Source organism: Ictalurus punctatus, chromosome 7 (assembly GCF_001660625.3).
Source record: "Ictalurus punctatus breed USDA103 chromosome 7, Coco_2.0, whole genome shotgun sequence".
Lineage (NCBI taxonomy): Eukaryota > Metazoa > Chordata > Actinopteri > Siluriformes > Ictaluridae > Ictalurus > Ictalurus punctatus.
In genome coordinates, this window is record NC_030422.2 from 26,206,849 (window position 1) to 26,213,192 (window position 6,344).

The window sequence follows — 6,344 nt, forward strand, 5'->3', positions numbered from 1 at the left end:
ATGTGTAACGAGAGTAATTATTGAAAAGTGTCAGATACCAGTCATAGACCATTTTGTTAACATGTTTAAGTTATTTCCATGTTTGTGTAACGTATTTCATGTTTTATAGACTAAGATTGTCTGACCAGTCTGAAGTGGTGTGTATCCTGACTGAGTATCCTCAGCTCCTGACTGACTCGGGTTCTGGCCTGGTGTCTGACTGCTGTTCTGCTGTACGTCTCTGTCCTTTCCTGTATGAGAAGACAGAAATTCTTCATTTGCTCCATTTATAAATCATATAAACTTTATTTTAGAGAGCGCTTATACATTAGTGTATGGCAAAAATGTACCTGTAACTAAAGAGCAATTACAAGCTATTAAATGTGTAAACAACAATTTGTCTGATTTATCAAGCTGGACATGAACAAATTTATTTGAAAATCAAATACAGGAGCCTTTACATACATAATGTGTTATTTATTAAAAACCCAGTTAGTTTAAAAAAGTCTATCCTACAAGATATCTTGAGTGTGGGCTAATTTATTTATAAGGAGAATCACTAATGTGAACCAATTAGTAGAACAATAATGGTGGAAGATATAAAAGGAGGAAAAGTTACTGTGTCTATAGCTGAGCTGTATTATCAGAAAATGTAGTTTGTTTTTCACTGTTTAGTCGTCGTCATGTCGTTTTTGTCTCTTAATAAGTTTTGTGGTTGTCACTAAATGTAAATCTGCTGTGTCATATATGCACTTGATTCAGTTTACAGCTGATTGGAATTTATTATCATACACACGAGTATGAAGAAAATCAGCAATGCTAAAATGTGTAAATCTGGTTGGAATATATTTTAGTTTGGCCTAAGAAAACATTTAGATTCCACTTGAATTTGATAAAGATTAATAAATAAGGACCAAATTGTGTACTTGCAAGTACAATGTGTAGTAATTAGTTTTATTTTTCTATTTTTAAGCATTGTACATTATTTTAATGATAATTAAGGATGTGTAAAATCCTGTGTAACGAGAGTAATTATTGAAAAGTGTTAGATACCAGTCATAGACCATTTTGTTAACATCTTTAAGTTATTTCCATGTTTGTGTAACGTATTTCATGTTTTATAGACTAAGCTTTGTAGAAGTACTGATTATATTATAAGCAATTTAGTGAAAACTAGTTATCAGACCTTTGTAGGATTTGTGCCACCAAAGCAGGATCAGTAAAAGGATGATGAACAGCAAGGCCAAACTCAGTCCCACAAATACTATATCAATACTGGATCCAGACCCTGAGAAAGACACAAATGAAAAAACCTGCTGTCACTACAGTTCTGTTAAACCGTCTACAAACGTTCACAATCTAGATAGAATTTTTGACAACACACTTTCATTTGAACTCTGCATTAGGTCACTCACAACAATCACTTGTTTATATTTGATCAGATATGACCCTTACTTAGTTTGAAAGATGCTGAAATTAATGATTTCATCATGTTACAGTAATATTCCTGTAATTTCCTCGACATTCTCATTTCTGGTAAAGCACGTAATAGACTTAAACATGTTTGAAAATACATTTGCTGTAGTCCTTACTCATACCAAGCACACATTAGATTTGTACTCTATCATTAACACGGTTTACCGATCTCACAGAGAATCAAACAAACACACTCTTAATTCTCACACAGTACATAACCTCACCATAACTCTCTACACCCTGGAGTCTTAGATCCACCAATACTGATCTACTAGTGGCTCCTAACGACCAGACTGACAAGAATGAGCAAAATATTTAGTGCCGTAATCCACCTCTAGGCCTTTAACTGCACCTCCTTCAACCTAAAACATACATTTTGTACTAACACTTTTCCTCTTTTTTTTCCTCTTCATCATTTAATTAACAGCCAGTTTGAGTGTTAGGTGCTACTTGCTAGAGAATTCAAATCTATTATTATTATTATTATTATTATTATTATTATTATTATTATTAGTAGTAGTAGTAGTAGTAGTAGTAGTAGTAATCACTGCACATTTTAAATGTTATTGCTACAAAGGGAATTAAATACTTTGAAAGCTGACTGAAAACACTGTGCATATGAACTTTCTTAATAAAAAGAGAATCAAATAAAAAGAAATTCTCTCAAGGTTTCTCACCTCTGACTGAAACCCAGCTTTTCGGTGACTCTCCTCTCTCTGGGTGTTTACAGTGGTAGAAACCTTCATCTGACTTTGACACAGTACTGATGGTCATCTCTCCTGTAGTCTGCTTCTGCAGGACGGAACCATCTTTATAGAAATCAACACCAGAATCTGAGGTCTTTGAGTTGCGAGATAAACAATGTAAAGTCAGAGGATGTCCCTCAGTCACAGGATGGACAGGACTCTCCAGGATCACATAACCATCTGTAGGAAAGAGAAAGAAGACACTGAAATCAGAAAGTGTGTAAAATACAGTAATGATTTTAACACCGAGAGCTACAGTAAATCAGTGGTAGATATCAGAGAGAGTGTACACAGTGCAGCGCTCACAGAGTCTTCATGTGTGAAGGAGAAGATATGCTTAAATGCCAGTTATATCAGTAACATTCAGATGTGAAAGCAGCTTTCACTGTAATATTCTTAACATTCTGAAACTATAATAGTCTTCATGAGTTATTCTTATTTCTTATTTCTGTTTATATTTTTATTGTTAAAACATTGTGAGAAGCTTTTTTTAGTTTTACCTTCTGCAGTCTAACTTGTATATGGGGATAATAGTTTTATTTATGTAAATCTAATGTATTTATGCCTCTTCTCTCTCTCTCTCTCTCTCTCTCTCTCTCGCCTGCTTTGTGTGTGTGTGTATGTATGTGTGTGTGTGTGTGTCTTGCTCAATTCTGTCTACATTGTTCTTTATGTTAGTGATAAAGGTTATACTGACATCCAAAAGGTCTCATCTCTCTGTATTCTTTTTTTCCTCTTTTTTATTCTGAGTCTGATCTTTGTGTGCAGATGTGTGTATAAACCTCTGTGTCTCAGATCTCTGCAGCCCTGAACACAGCGCTATCTGTTGGTCTTTTGTTAGAATCGACTGAATAAAAACATCAAATCTGTGTCACACTAGAAACTGCACTCAGTTTCTTTATAACAATATTATAAATTCAGTAGATTATAAAAGTGTTATCTTTATTCCTGTATATTGTACATCTATTACTGATGAGAACATTGAAGACTCACTGTGCACTGTGATGTTGACAGGATTACTGCGTCCTCGAGATTCAGACTGACACCAGTAAACTCCAGTGTGTGATGTAGAGAGGAAGCTGATCTTACATGTAGATCCTGAAACTGATGAACAATCAGACACTGTCTCACGGTGTGTGTATCTTCTCACTGTCCATCCAGTAGAGTCACTCTGGTCCTCACAGCTCAGTGAGAGAGAGTCAGCAGTAAAGTGTTGAGTTCTGCTGGGATTGATGATCAGAGACACTGGAGGAGATTCACCTGAAACACACATTATAATTCAGATCTTATTCTGAAAATTAAAAAAATATTTTTGATTTTATCATGATGTTAATTTCAGTGTACAGTTTAGTAAACATGTGTAACATTAAAATTACCACAGGACTAATACTTGCTCTGATTAGACAATGATATCTGAATAAAAATCTACTATCAGGTGCTTATTCAGCTGCTTTACACATTCCTCACTAAGGAGTTTAAATATAAACAGTTATTACACAACACATTAGCACATATACAACACTTAATATTAATAAATGGACATTTTCTACACTCCAACTCAACAGTATTGTTGATTTATTTCCTCACCAGTGATCCACAGTGGCTGTAGGTTACTGTCCCGAGTGTGAAAGACTGATTCTCCTCTCTCTGCTCTGCACATATAAACTCCTGTGTGCTTCACAGTAACAGGACTGAGAGTGTAGGAGCCTCCAGATCCTCTGCTGCTGTCTGAGAGGAGCGCTGTACTGTACCTGAGGGAACCCTGACTGTCTCTGGAGGGAACCTCTGTGTACCAGCTGAATGTCCAGCCTGTAGAGGAGTGTTTAACCTCACAGCTTAGAGTCACTGAGTCTCCTTCAGTCAGCCAGCGCAGTGGAGACACACTCACTACTGCCTCTGCTGCATCTGATGGACAACAGATGTGAAATAAATAAAATCAAATAAAATCATACAGAGTGGTAATCTTGTTATATATAATTAATGACAGGATAAAACAAACTCACACACTCACCTGATACAGTGAGTGTAACAGCATCACTGATCTCTGATCTCTGAGAGTCACTGCTTCTCCTCCCTCTGCAGGTGTATTTACCACTGTTACCATTTCTTACTGATCTGAAGCTGAACTCCTGTGTTGTGGGGTAGAGTGTTTTATCATTCTTATACCAGCTGTATGTCCACTCAGTGTCTCCTCCTCCCTGTATTTCACATCTGAGAGTCACAGTCTCTCCTCTGAACACATGTTTATCAGGCTTTATGGTCACCACAGCTTTAGGACTCTCTACAGAAACATAATTTTATTATTAATTTTATTATTTTATTTTTGTTTTATTATTAACCCAAATACAAACACACTTCAATAATGTACAGTTCTAATACTACAACTGCTATATATTTAAGTGATTAGTGATGATGCCGTGTTTTGCAACCTGTTTTTACTCACCAGTAACATTTACCCAGAGTGCATCACTGTAGTGTGTGTAGTAGACTGGGTTTCCTCTTCCAGCTCTGCACCTGTACTGACCTTCATCAGAGACACTAACTGCACTGTATGTTTTAGTGTAGTACTCTGTTTCAGCTTCAGTCTCAGTCTCAGTGCTCTGTGTGGGTTTGATCCAGTAAAACTTCCATCCAGCAGACTGCAGCTTCAGTGTACAGGACAGAATCACTGAGTTTCCTTTCAGTACAGCTCCTTCACGACTTGGTGTGAGTTCAGGTTTAGGTTTTTCTGCAGTTGGAGATGAAACACACAGTTCAGGATGTTAACTGTTCATGTTCTGCTCTCAGAGTGTTTAACACACTAATCACTACTACAGACAAACACACTATTACTGATACACTGTAAAGACTCTACTGTAAAAAGTAGATTTAATGTGAAGTACATTGTTCTCTTATTCAAGAAAAAGTGTACAGACAAAATGTACTGCATTATGTTTGTTATTTAAAACATCCTTCAATAGAAAATATTTGAGCCAGCAGAATGCATTTCATTATTTAATTTTACACTTAATGCAGTAATAATAAACGAAGAGATAATTTGCCATTAATATTATTTATTATTGGATAAAGCTGGGGCATTTTCATGTTCAGCATTTTGCAGCACATTGAGTCAGCAAATAAATAAAAATCACATCTTTAGTCTTCATCGACTGCATTTCACATCATCATCTCAAAGTCCGACATCTTTACTGCATATCACACTTTGTATGCATATTGTGCAGCTCTATGACTATAATTATGAACAAAATAAATTGTTCATCATTGAACAAACACACTGAAGTTTAAAAGGTTTTTCACTTTTTCAAAATGTACTTTATGAGTGGTGCATAAATACACACTCTTATTGAATTCATCTTCATCAGTGTTCACTATTATGAATGTTGAACACAGTGAATGTACAACTACACCATTAATCATTACTAGACACAGGATAAGTAATGAAACGTTGTTTTTTTCCGGATCTGTGACATTTTAAATAAATCTTGTGAACTTAATCCACACTGCATGTAGTGATGTGATGCTGAAGTTAATAAATATTTGTGTGAGGAAGAGATTCACACACACACACACACACACACACACACACACACACACACACACACACACACACACACACCTGACACAGTGAGTGTAACAGTGTTGCTGGTCTCTGAGGTCTGAGAGTCACTTCTTCTCTGTCCACTGCAGGTGTATTTAGTGCTGAGAGACTCTACAGCAGTGAATGTATATTTACTGTTCTCAGTGTAGAAGAATATTTGGACACCATCTTTATACCAGTTGTACATCCACTCAGTCTCTGCATGTCCTCGTATTTCACATGTGAAAGTGACTTCCTGTCCACTGAATATCGGTCCATCAGGATGCAGAGTCAGAACGGCTTTTGGTCTCTCTGTACAGTTACAACAAATACATCAAATCAGTCAAACACACCCTTCTCTGACCATCTGATATTTAATCAGTGTGTTTTGTAATGATTATGTGTATCAGTGCATGTTACAGGAGTGTAAGATCAGACATGTACCTATCACTGAGAGAGTCACTTCATTACTCCATGTTGTTGTCCGTCCATCAATAGACCCGTAACATCTGTATTTGTGACTCTGATCTACATTTATAGTGTAGAAATTTTCAGCAGAACTGTGA